This window comes from Trichosurus vulpecula, chromosome 3 (genome assembly GCF_011100635.1).
Source record: "Trichosurus vulpecula isolate mTriVul1 chromosome 3, mTriVul1.pri, whole genome shotgun sequence".
NCBI classification, from domain to species: Eukaryota; Metazoa; Chordata; class Mammalia; order Diprotodontia; family Phalangeridae; genus Trichosurus; species Trichosurus vulpecula.
Genome location: NC_050575.1, coordinates 309,702,068 through 309,716,044, shown reverse-complemented (window position 1 = coordinate 309,716,044; position 13,977 = coordinate 309,702,068).

Here is a 13,977-nt window from a genome sequence, read left to right as displayed (position 1 = left end):
TGCTGTTTAAATGCTAGCTATCATCATCATCATCATCATCATCATCATTATCATCATCATCATCATTCCTCTTTTGGATTGATTGACTTTCTCTTGTCCATATAATAGGAATGAACGATTGAATCTTCTTTCTTTCCCCTTCATTGGAGTGATAAGGGAACATATGAAAATCTACATGGAGTTTTTTTCAGTGCTTCAAGGAGAGATTTTTTCCCATTATTCCTGGGAAGAGTTGGTAGCCTGTTTTAAATACTGAGATTCTGGAACATGCCGCAGTTTTGTGCAGTGGTTAGAGAGCCTGTCTCAGGGTCAGGAAAACTTAGGTTCAAGGCCTGTTCCTGACATAGCCCTATCTGTTTAACCCCAAGCAAGCTCTTTAATCTCCCAATGCCCTTGGCAGCCCTCTAAGACGAGGTGCTGAAGCAATGGTGCCAACCTTCATTAGTAGTAGAGGGAATTTCCCTAAAACATTCCTAGAAGGCATGGGTTTGCTCGTCCATTTTAGTGCTGCCTCAAACAGCAGCTGAGCCCAGGAATGTGCATGTTTGAACACAGTAAATACTATCCGATGACAGCCATGAAGAAGTGATGTTAATATTGTCTTTCTTGAAGATGTGGTTTCCAGCAGTCTCGAGGCTTATTTTTAAAAAGCATTTGCAAATCCAACAGACTAAATGGGAAAAAAATCCATTTGTTTCATTTAAAGAGAGTGTCTTAGCATAATTATATTAGTCTCTGAATTTGGTTGGATTCTCTTTTGTTGTTGTTTTGCATTTGAAATTGGCTTTCCCAGTGAAATTCTTTTTTTAGATTGAGTGCCAGAGAATACATCCTTTCTCTGAGTGGTAGTAATAGTGAAGGAGTCAGAGCCTCCATAATCAACACGGCCTGCCCAGTCTACTCTTCTCTATGCCAGCTCCTATCCTGGAGCCAGCCCCACCTAGAATCCATAGACAACAGCTGACATCCTGTTGTTAACCATAATTGAGAGGAGATAGCAACCCCCACTCAGCAGAAAATCCAGAAGCCCTTCTTCAGCATCTGACATTTGTTTGTCTTATATCTTGGCCAACCTTATTCCTCCACCACCGCTAAATACTACATCCCTCTTCTGTCACAATCTTCAAGGAATGCTTTGTGTGTAGCCTACAGCTGGAGCCTGTAAACTGGATTCTTCAGTCAAGTTCCGAGTCAGAGCCAGAGGCCTGAAATGCTGGAGACATTTCTGTAAAGAAAGAAGGGAGTTTCTATTTAGCAGACATGTCTCTTTCAAGAATGGAATCATCTTCCCAAGGGAAGAAGGAATCAGCCCTGACATCTAAGTGGTATGTGGGGGATCTATAAGCAGCTAGAGAGCCTCAGAAGTCATAATTCCATTCTGATTTTTTCTATGGTGACACATTTGATCCTCAATGCTAATTTCCCCCCTTATCTTATTTTCTATCAGATTTGTCTTTATTTTCTTTTATTACGTATTTTGCCATGTGATCTTAAACTATTCTCTGTGCTTTCCAGTATCTGTCCCATCACTTCCCCCATCCTGCCCACAAATAAAAAAAAAAAACTTTTCAAGGTCAGGGCATTTTCATATTTAAAGAGGCCATCTGATTTAGTGTGAGCAGGAGGAGGATTTGGAGTCACAAACACATGAACTCTGATCCTACCTACAACACTAACTAGTTGTATAACTATGTTTAAGGCATATAACCTCAGTCAGGCTCCACATAGTGGGGATAGTCATATTTCAATTACCTACTCTACTGGCCAGTGCTTAGCACAGTGTCTAGAACATAGGGGGTACTTAATAAATGCTTATTGACTTGCATTAACCACACAGTCACTGTGAGACTCAATGTGGGTGTGATAAAACACATAAAAGAACTATATTTCAGCCATGACTGACTCTTTGTTACCACATTAGGGGTTTTCTTGGTTGCCATTTTCTTCTCCAGATTATTTTACAGATGAAGAAACTGAGGCAAACAGAGTTAAGTGATTTGCCCCAGGTAACACAGCTAGCAAGTGTCTGAGGCTGGATTTGAACTCAGGAAAAGGAGCCTTCCTGACTCCAGGTCCAGCATTCTATCTACTTAGACACCTAGCTGCTCTATAAAAGACCTATACACAATGCCAGGTATTAGCTATTCTTTTGACAGATCATTCCCCATCTCCTGAACCTTAACATAACAAGCACAGTTCTATGCACTTCATAGGGGGTCATATCTATGTATTAAATTGAATTGGTCAGTTTATATCGGTCCTTTTTATGTTTGATTCGTGCTAGATTATTTTCCCAATCCACCATCCTTTTTCAAAATTTATTTTTTCATCTCTACTTGTAATTGAGAAGCTCTTAAATAAATTATAGGGCTTCTCTTTCAGGTGGTGGTTTGTTTAGCAGCACTGAATAAATAAAGTATTAATTTGGTGATATGTTAAGGACTTAGTGATGAAATTTTGCACCTCTGAGGACAAAAAAGGGGAAATGGTGGGCATATGGTTTTGAAAGTGATTTATAAATCTGTGAGTAATTTCCTTAAGGACTCAGCACATAAATGAATAGCAAGGTAGAGTCCAATGCATAATTTCCATGCCTGAGTAATCTTGCTTATTTTTCATCTAAAGCACTAGCTAATAAATAAAGTGACTATGCATTCTTGTAAATGGGTGTCAAGGACTGGTACCTATAAAGCACATGTGGCCTTGGAGGAAGGGAAATGCCCTCAGTGGAAAGCCTCAGGCAGGCAGCCATCAGCAGTACCTATGGGTATTCATCTCATCGTACATTCAGACAAACTTGCCTTGGCCTTCATGGTTTAAGATCCTGGAGCTGATTGCTTCTATTCATGCAAACATACAAGAAGTGTTTGGATGCCTGCTATAGTCAAAGATGCCGTAGCAAGACACAAAGGGGAAGAAAAAGTTATAGAAGGAAAACCTGTGACTGTAATAGCTATCTTCTTGGAGGATAACAATCCTGTGGAAAGTCACGGTCTCTCTGGATCTCAGTTTCCTTATTTGTAATATAAGGGCCCTTTTGACTTTAGAAAAAGAGAGATATAGAGAATATTGATATATTGAAATATTGATATGTTGATATGCCAGAATATCTATGTACATATCTTTCTGTCTCTGCTTACCTACTCATACATAGTAGATAGAAGGAAATCTTAGAAAAGAAGGCACTAGCATTGAAGGCTAGAGAACAGTCTCTTGCAGAAGGTGGGTTTTGAGCTGTCTTAAGGAAGCCAGGGAAACTAATAAATAGGGCTGAGGTGGCAGAACATTCCAGGCATAGGGGACAGCCAGAGAAAAGACAGCAAGACAGGAGATCAAGCGTATCATAGAGTTCATAAAGGGGAATTGGAAAGGCAGGAAGGGGAAAAGTAGTGAAGAGATTTAAATGCCAAACAGAGGCCTTTCTATTTAATCCTTGAGGTAATAGGCAGCCACTGGAGTTTGAGAGGAGACAAGGTCAGCTTTAGAAAAATCCCTTTGGCAGCTGAGAAGAGTAAGAATTGGTGAAGGAGACTTGAGGCAAGGAGACTGATAACAAAGCCGTTGTAATAGTCCAGGTAAAAGGTAATGTGGGGCATGAACTAGGGTGGTATAAGTGGAGAGAAAGGGAAAATAGAAGCAGTGTTATGAATCTGGATATAAGATCAAGTGTAAGAAGCAATCAGCTACTTGGCTTTCACTGGTACCTCTCCTTACAATATTTTCTTTTCATATCCACAGGTACGGGTTGTCTCTTCCACATTGCAGGGGCTGAGGTGCAGTGCCCCTGAAATCTGGAAAATTCAAGCAAAAAAGTTTGGCCCTCCCTTTATACCAGAGAAGGAGTTTGAATTACTATGGTATTAAAAGATAAAATATTTTGGTATTATATAATACTAAACATATGTTTTATACATTTGCATTTCTAAATATTTTCTATGTCTGTTGGCCTTCGCATATCATCTATAGCTTCTGCAAAACTCCCCCCAAAACTCCCATTTGTTTATTTATTCATTTATTTATCTATCTAGCTATTTTGCAGGACATTTGGGGTTAAGTGACTTGCCCAGGGTCAAGTGACACATGTCTGAGGCCAGATTTGATCTCAAGTCTTCCTGACTCCAGGGCCGGTGCTTTCTCCACTGCACAGCCTAGCTGCCCCCGTTTAATTTCTTACGCAAATTTGTGATATAACAGTGGTAGGAAAAGTTGCAATGTGGAAGGGACAACTTTATATTGCTGGATATAGGATCATAGATCCAGAGCTTGCTTTAGAGAGACTTCAGAGGCTATCAAGTACATCTCCTTTTTCTTTTCTTCCTTCCTTCTTTCCTTCCTTCCTTCCTTCCTTCCTTCCTTCCTTCCTTCCTTCCTTCCTTCCTTCTTCCTTCTTCCTTTCTTCTCTTTCTTTCTTCTTTCTTTCTTTCTTTCTTTCTTTCTTTCTTTCTTTCTTTCTTTCTTTCTTTCTTTCTTTCTTTCTTTCTTTCTTTCTTTCTTTCTTTCTTTCTTCCTTTCTTCCTGCCTTCCCTCCATCCTTCCTTTCTTTCTTACATTAGAAGGCCTATGATAGGTAAGGTATTTACCAAGGTAATACAGATTTGTTGTTGTTCTTCTGTTGTTTCACTCAGGTCTGCTTCTTTGTGGCCCCATTTTGGGGGTTCCTTAGCAAAGATCCTAGAATGGTTTGCCGTTTCCTTCTCCATCTTGTTTTGTAGATGTGGAAACTGAGGCAAACAGGGTTAAGTGACTTGGCCAGGGTCACATAGCTAGTTAAGTGCCCAAGGCCAGATTGGAACCCAGGAAGATGAGTCTTCCTGACTCCAGGCCCAGAACACTGTCCACTGTGCCACCTAGCTTCCCTATGTCATACAGATAACAAACATCAAAAACCAAATTTGAATCCAGGTCCTCAGACTCCAGAATTAGTTCATCCTCTCTATCAGTGATGACAAACTGAAATAGAAAAGGAGATCACTGACTTGTACTTAAGGATCACTGCAGGCCACATGTTGAATTAGAAAAAAATATGTATGTGTATATATATATATATATATATATATATATATATATATATATACACACACATATACATATACACATATACATATACACATATACATATACACACACACATATATATACATATATATGTGTGTGTATGTATGTTTGTATATGCATATATATTAGCGTTATCTATGTTCTAATGTATTTTTATTTATTTTGGTAATTTTTTTAATTATATTTTAATCTTGTTCTACCCACACTTAGGAGTGATATGTGTGCTCCCTACCACAGCCACCATATAAGCCATTTATCTGCACTTAGGACTGATGAGAGTCAGTCCATATCCCCTTGAGTGACCTGCCCTTAGGTTGTCACTGTATGTTGTATAGGGCAAAGTACCCGGAGGATCTCAGAATATACTTGCATTGGGATTCCTTCTTGTTCTTTCTCTAGCCACCATTTTTCCCTGTCAACTGATGAATAGTGGGATCAGCGCCAGAATGAGCAGCTCGCCACCTGCTTTCACAACCCTTAAACATGGTAAATAATGCATTGTAGTGGGAGGATTCCTAAGGTTGCTCTGGCACTTGCTAGCCAAGTGACCTTGGGTGATTTTTGAAGTATTTATTAAGAACCTACTATGTGCTAGGCCTACTGTCCTAAATTCTGGGGATGCAAAAACAGGCAAAACCACCCCCTGCTCTTAAGGTTCTCACCCCACCTCCACCCCACCTTGGGCAATATCGTCATCTTTATCATCATCAAGAACAACAAACCTCCCTTTCCCCAATTTCCTCATTCCTATAGAGGGCTTGCGACCTGGATGTCCTCCTCGATTCCTCACCACAAGGCCCCCTTCCTCCAAATCCAGTCTCTTTCCAAGACCTGTTGACTTCCCTTTTACAATATCTCTCCCACTCTGACACCACCACCACTCTGTCACCGGCCTACATCACCTCACAATTGTTCTATTATAATAGCCTCCTGGTGGGTTTGCATGCTTCAAGGCTCTTCCCACTCCAGGATATCCTCCATTTAGCCACTAAAGTGATTTTCCTAAAGCACAGGTCTGACCATAACAGTACCTTCTCCTCCCACCCCCACCCCCTAAGTCCAATATTTCCCTATCACCTCTAGGATCAAATACAAAATAATCTATTTGACGTGCAAAGTCCTTCAGAGCTTAGCCCCTTCCTACCTTTCCAGGATTCTTACACCTTATTCTCACACCTCCCCCAGCCCCCATCATGTACTCTTCTATACAGTGACATTGGCCTCCTGGCTGTTGAGCAAGACACTGAACCAGACACTTCATCTCTCTGCCCTCGGCATTTTCTCTTACTGTAGGCCATGCCCAGAACACTCACCTTCCTCAGTTCTACTTACTGCCTTCCCTGGCCTTTCCCAACTCTTCATCTTAGTGTCTTACCTCTGTTAATTATTGCCTGTCTATCCTGCATATAGTTAGTACATATCTGTCTGCTTGTTACTTCCCCATCAGATTGTGAGCATGTCGAGGGCAGGGACTGTATTTTGCCTCTTTTTGTATCCCCAGTGCTTAGCCCAAGGTCTAGAACATAATAGGCAGTTAATAAATATTTATTGACTGAGTGGCTGACATACAAGATGAAAATAACTATGTACAAAAAAGATATACAGTATTCTGGAGAAATTAGACATAATCTCAGAGGGAAAGTACTAATATTAAAGAGGGCTGGGATTTTAGCTCACATCTGAAGGAAGCCAGAAAGTAGAGATGGGGAGTAGAGGAGGAGGTAGAGTTCCTGGAGTGGAAGACAGCTTGTGAAAAAATCCAGCCATGAGACACAGTGTCATGTATGAAGAACAGCAAGGAAACTGAGTCATTTAAGTTCTCTAGGACCTAACTTACCTCATCTGGAAAAGGGAGTTAATATTTGAAGAACCTACTTTTCAGAGCTATTGTGAGGAAAAGTACTTTACAAATCTTAAAAACACTGCAGAAATGTTAGACATTACCTTTACTTCCCCATCCCCTGTACACACACATGCACACACAGAGCTACAAAAGCAGGTGTGTGTATGTGTATGTATGTATGTATATACATACACACATGAATATACATGAGCCTATATACACACATACATAAAATCACAATATACAAATGCTATATATGTGTACTTAATGTGTGCATACTTTAGAGAGAGCAAGCATATACTTACTATATGTATGCTATATATATTTACTATATGTATATACTTACTATATAAATGCTAAATATAATATATATGCACATACATATATATATATACTATATATATTTACTGTATGTATACTTTATAAATGTATTAAGTATATATACTTAATATACATGTATATGCGTGTGTGTGTATTTCTACCTCTATTTAGTGGAACTTCTTGAACTGTGTGGTTTGGCCCATTCTTGCACCTGCCCATCTCCCTACTGCTGACAATAAAAGAAATTCTTCACAGTTTGAAGAAAAATTTTCACCAGGAAAACATCACATATTTTACATATCAATTAATGAAACCTCACAGCACTGCAGTTATAAATTCTCTGTGATCTTATGACTTATAAGTGGTCAGACTCAGTATAGTGTCCCAGAAGCCCAGAAATATACTCAAAATGCTAAGCAGGATGGGATGTTTTCAAGCCATTTGGTGTGAAGATCGAGACAATATCCACCCTGACTTCAAAGGCACACAAAGATAAAGTGCTTTTGTAAGCTGTGATCAGAATTAGAATTTTGTTGAACATCGTTTCTCTGGTATAGTTCTTCTCTAGAGAGTGAGAGTTCTTGTTCTGTTCATAACGAATCAGCCAAAAATGAAGAGGTGAGTATGCATAGTCTCAAATCACATTTCTATAATCAAGCTTTGAGTGCTGAGATATGGACATGTTTCTACATGTGAGCATCACAGGGATGTATACACATGCACACACACAGACATACAGACATCTCCAAAGTAAATTCATTCAATATATGTTAACTCCCTTGAAAAGTAGTAATCTTGGCCCATATGCAGAAATTCACCCGAATTAGCAGAGATGACATTTACAAGTTATAAGGAAGAAATGGAATATAGAGCGAAATATTAGAAAGAACATTGCTCTTGAATTTTAACACTATTATTTACTCCTTTAGATAGAGTTTATTTTACCAATCTGTGCCTCAGTTATCTACATGGTAAAATATGGGAGTATTAATAGATAATTTTAAAGGTCTAACATCCTGTGAGATCAAGTATGTAAAGTGTTTTCCAAAATGTAGAATTCTATACAAATCCCTGTTATTAACACTATTATTATTGATCCAGTGCTTTTAAAGGGAAATTAAGAAAAATATGCTTCCTTTCATAAAGCCTTAAAAATAATTAGAAGGTTCAAACAGAGAGATGGCAAGTAAGAAAAAGAAACTTTGCCCAGTTGGCTGCTTTGACCAGGGCCTGGCAGCAGCTGGCACAGATTGCCAATGTCTGAATGAATTGTGAAGTGAAACAAAACAAAACAAAAAACCCTCAGCAATCCTGTTTCCAAACTCCACCTGCCTCCCAACACACCCTAGTTCATACTGTTATTTTGGAGTCAAGTGATTAGAGTTCAAACTCTGACATCTTCTTACCATCTATTTTTTTTAGCCTGAGGCAAGTCAGTTCTCTTCTATGAGTCTCAAGTTCTGTAAAAACCTGTTTAAAAAATGAAAGAGAAATAAAGGATTATGAATTGGATGCTTGCTAGGATCTCTTGCAGTTCTATATCTAGTGATCTTAATTACACCTTCTCTTAAGCGATAGTCACTTGCATTATCCCTAATCTAGATTCTAAGCTTCTTGAAGGTAGGATCAATGTTGTATTCATCTTTTATCTCCCATACGAGAATATAAATACTTTAAGTACTATAACTATTTTGAGTAACTGCAACTACCATTTTATAATACATTGCGCTTTTATAATACATTTCACTTAATCTCTCATCTGTAAAATGGGGATGATGTACTTATAGTACTTATAACCATAGTACTTATATCACAGGGTAGTTGTGAAGATGAGATGAGAGAACTCAAGTAATATACTAATATCCTTAGCAAAGTATAAAATGCTGTGAAAATGACAGGCCCTGCTAATTACTCTTATACCATCAGTTAACTAATTTGTTAAACAATTAAACAGTTGTTTATCACAAACAATTTGTTTATATTTATTTATTATAAACAATTGTCATATCCATTTTATTAATGATGATATCGATGGCTTGCCCAGGGTCACAAGTGTCTCTGGTGGGATTCAAACACACATTTTCCTGACTCCAGGAAATCCCTTGCCACTCTCTCCCCGTGGATTTGCATTGCATTAGTTGGGTTACACACTATAGATATTTGAAGAAGGGAGAAATCATTGTCTAGTCAGCAGGGGAGCAAACTGTATTTGGGGTGCTTTGTTTTTAACCAAATGTGATGGGAAGACAGTTTTTTCATTCATATAACCTATCCTTAATTGTCAAGCAACCAACTGACATAAGAATCCAAGCGTTTGCTCCCTCTTCAGATCATATTGTGTATACTTCTCTATGTGCGTGCAGTAAAATATAAACTCCTTGAAAGCAGGAAATGTTTCATTTCAATCTCTACTTCTCTAGCACCTAATATGATGCCTCTCAAATAGTAAGTACATAATAAATGTTTTTTGGATTGCCTTGATTCATTGTTGGCATTTGAACTACAAAGTGGTAAGATAATAATTAACATTTCTATATTGTTTTAAGATACTTCAAGATAACGGAATTCTTTCCTCACAACAACCCTATGAAGTTCCTTGGAAAACGTATTATCAGTTCCATTTTACAGATAAGAAAGTAGAGGCAGGAAGTGATTGAATGACTTGCCCAAGGTCACACAGCTAGTGAGTGACGCTGCTGGATCTTAATTCTAACACCTCCAACTTCAAATTCAGTGTCATTTCCACTTTACCACTGTACTTCGAATCAGATTCTGTAGGTTCTTCAGTAAGAACATAATCTTCACAGATAGAGAACACACCCCCTTGCTACCTTAGTAAATGGGTACATGAATCGCTAGAGCAAAATACAAATAACAAAACAGTAATTATTATTATCATGATTGGTACCAGCCTTCTGGTAATGAGCATCTATACACCTAAGCTATTTCTCAGGCAGCAAACAGGCACAAAGTTCATTGTCAAGCCTATATGCAAAACCTTTCTAGTTTAATAGAATCTGCGGGTGTTTGCCTTAGGCCCATGCAGCATGCAGAATGCAAGATCACCTCTCCATCACAATGAGACATGAATATTAGACATTCATTTGTTATAGAGGGGTGGTTTCTCTCTCACTTACTTTCTTCCATGTGAGCTTAACAAAGCAAATCCTGCATCTTTCTTTCCTATATCTCGAAGTATTTACTCAAAAAAGACAGCTCTTACTCCAACCTTTTGAAAAGTTTCTTAATTTAGTCCCATTTGAACTTTATCATGGAGGTATGAAGTAAATTAACCAGAAAATATAGGCAGCAGAGACAGTTTTAAGACAAAAGGATGCCTAACTCCATCTCTGCATGGAATCAGACTAGACTGGCATTCTTTTCCCAGAATCAGAAGAAGAGAGAAACGTGTCTAGTGCCAAGAGACCTCCCAGAATGTTACAGAGATAAAAATATGTGGCAAGGACACCCACAAAATCATCACATGAAGGAATCAGCAGTGTCTACATTATCTTGGACAAACACTGTCATTCTTAGCTCTTGCTTCCAGCAGTTTCAATGTTCTCTTAGTGAAAAGTGAGGAATGTTGATTTTAATTTTGTCTTATAAATAATGAATTTAAGCAGAGAAGTATGTGCATCCTTTCTGTCCCTCTCTGTTTCTTTCTGTCTCTGTCTCTCTCTCTCATCAGCCCATTCAAGGATTGCTTTTCAGCTCCATTATCCTTCCCCTTACTCCACTGGTCACTGGAAGGCCCAGAAAGTTGGCAACTTAAAAACTAACTCACACTCTTCCCTTTATATTGTTCAGAATGACTTCTGGAGAAATATGACTCCTCATCTGATTTGCTTTTTCACAATGTCACCTTCTATCCTAAAGTCAGGATCTGAAATTAAGACAAAAAGAATGTCCATAGAGTATCCAAAGGAGCCTTTGGGACATCCCACCTCTTGCCATCTGGAGCAGCAATCAGATAAAGAGTGATTGATGATCCATGATTAGGCAGGTCATGGAAAACCCTGTGATCTAAATGTAGGATAGGAGCTAAGACCACTACATGGGCAAACAGACTTCAGTGAAGCCATCCAGGGCACAAGCCTCTCTGAGGATAGAGAATATCTGTTTCTCAACTGAGTTAGCTCCAAAGATACAAGGAAGCCATATTGGAGCTTACTAATCCAAGAAAGTTATAAAAGTACAGGTCTGAGATGGATCTCAGAGGTCAGACTAAGCTTTATGTCCAGACCAAGGGAAGAGAGGGTTCCATTGTACTCAGTCTGCCTTGATCACACCCCCTCTAAAATATTATCTTCCATTCTGGGAGTCACATTTCAAGATGGTCCCAAGCCAGATTTTATCCAGAGGATGGTGACTGAGAGGATGAGAGGATTGTAAACTCTGCCATAGGAGGATCATGGGAATGTTTAAACTGGGAAAAGTAGACTTGGCAAGTCTTAGAATAATTTTATTCACAATTTTAACTTGGACGCAGAAAGAAAACAAAGCAAAATTTGCAAAAGAGGATCATTTGGGCTTGTAATAAAGAAAAACTTCCTCACAATATAATGGGTTTCCTCATTAGGTACTGGGTTGCCCTGTACTGATGAGGTTGATATGTGATTGGTTATTCCTCATTTAGTTATAGGTTGGACATAAATGACCTCTGAGGCCCCTTCTATCTCTGAGGTTCTGTGTTTCTTGACTATCTCTGAAATTAAAACTATGTCTTTTGACTCAAACTACTCCTCACCAAGGCGCTGCTTGTGTCTTCTGCAATGAGCTTCTGGTAACTTACCTGGATATCATCCTGCTTTTTCTGTTTCTGGTTTCATGCAAAGTATCAAAATATATGTTTAGATTAGGAGGGCCAGTCTTCCAGACACACACACACACACACACACACACACACACACACACATACACACACACACAAATACACACCCAAAGACAACAACAACAATAACCTGTGAAGTACTTAAAGGTTACTTGAGTGCATCATTTTCCTAAAACCTCTCATTTCTTTCACCCTGACCCTGCATTTAGTTCTGTCATTCTGGCTTCTGGCTTCCTCTTGTAGTTCTTCCATACACCCTGCCTTCTGCTCTTCTTCTATTCTTCATCCTTAATGTAAAGAAATGTTTTTAATGGCAGAAATTCTTGCCCTATAGAAGGCCATTTGAGGAAGAAACTGCTGTGAAGCCTCCAAATCACAATGTCCAGTGACCACTTATTTTGTATAGGGTCTTCCCACAGAGCAGAATTGGGGTTCATGGTGTTAGAATATACTTTGAATTCTATCAATCCAACATTCTCCTTTAGTATAAATTTCCTTGGAAAATTGTGCCTAGTTGCATCTTATTTTTGTCTCATTGGCTAAGACATGCCACCCACATCTCCTTCACACCCTTAGTTCAGTAGATAACACTATGCCTGTGTGCACACTCGTCATTATCAATTGCTAGTAGTCAGTGTGTACATGGCTATTTCCTGAGTTAACATTGTCCCCGTGTTGCTGCTTCTGCTCCCTGTCACCTGTATTTATTAATCAGACCAGGCCATCACATTACACAGTGTAAATCAATGAAGGGAAAGTATGCCATTTATAATACTCTTGTCTCTGAGCCAAGGCAGGCTGGCCTACAAACAGTGTCACAATGTCACATTTATGAAACCTGTATTCAGGGCAGGCACCTCCTCAGGGGAAGGAGCAGAATAAAAAAGCATTTAAGTTCCTAATCTACCTGATCCTTCTTTCTTTCTCTTTCTTTTTCTTTCTTTCTTTCTTTCTTTCTTTCTTTCTTTCTTTCTTTCTTTCTTTCTTTCTTTCTTTCTTTCTTTCTTTCTTTTCTTTCTTTCTTTCTTTCTTTCTTTCTTTCTTTCTTTCTTTCTTTCTTTCTTCCTTCCTTCCTTCTTTCCTTTCTTTCTTTCTTTCTTTCTTTCTTTCTTTCTTTCTTTCTTTCTTTCTTTCTTTCTTTCTTTTTTGTTCAAGTGACAGCACTCATGGTGCCCTCTGCCCAGGAATACTAGTCAATACAGACCGAGGAGGATAGTTAGAGGAATAATACATATGGAGCCCTGGTAGTAGAAAGAGATGCAAAACCTGTGTCTCCTCACTCCAGGTGCAGTGATGTGAGGAAGCCAAGCAAGGGCGAGCTGTAATACTTTGAGTTATATGAAACATTTTGTATACATTATCTCAGTTGATCTTCACTACAGTCATGGGAAGTATATCCCTTAAAGGTGTTATCCTTGGTTGAATCTCAAAAAAAATTAATTTGCCCTCTCACAGCTCTCTAGTAAGTATGAAGGAGAGGATTTGAACCCAAGTCTTTCCCAGGGCAAATTATATCTGCATCATCTAGAATTCAAAAACTTGTCATTACAATTCAATATAGATAAGTGTGGATTAATTGACAGCAAAGACAATACTAGAAAAAGAAGCCCAGCTAGACAAGAATAGATTATTAAAGTCACCTAAGCTTCTTTGCTGGCTTCCCTGCCTTCAGTTTTTCCCCATTCTTATGCATCTTTCAAGTCATCAAAGTGATCTTCCTCATACGCAGTTTCTACTATGTCACTCCATTGATCAAATGAATCAAATAATTCCCTATTATAGAATAAAATTCAAGTTCCTTAGACAGACATTCCAGGCCCTCTAAAATATTATTTCAAGCTACGTTTCCAAATTTATTTTATACTTCCCTTCATATACTCTACTGGGCCATTCACTTATTCTGAAATCTCAGTTTACTCTCTCT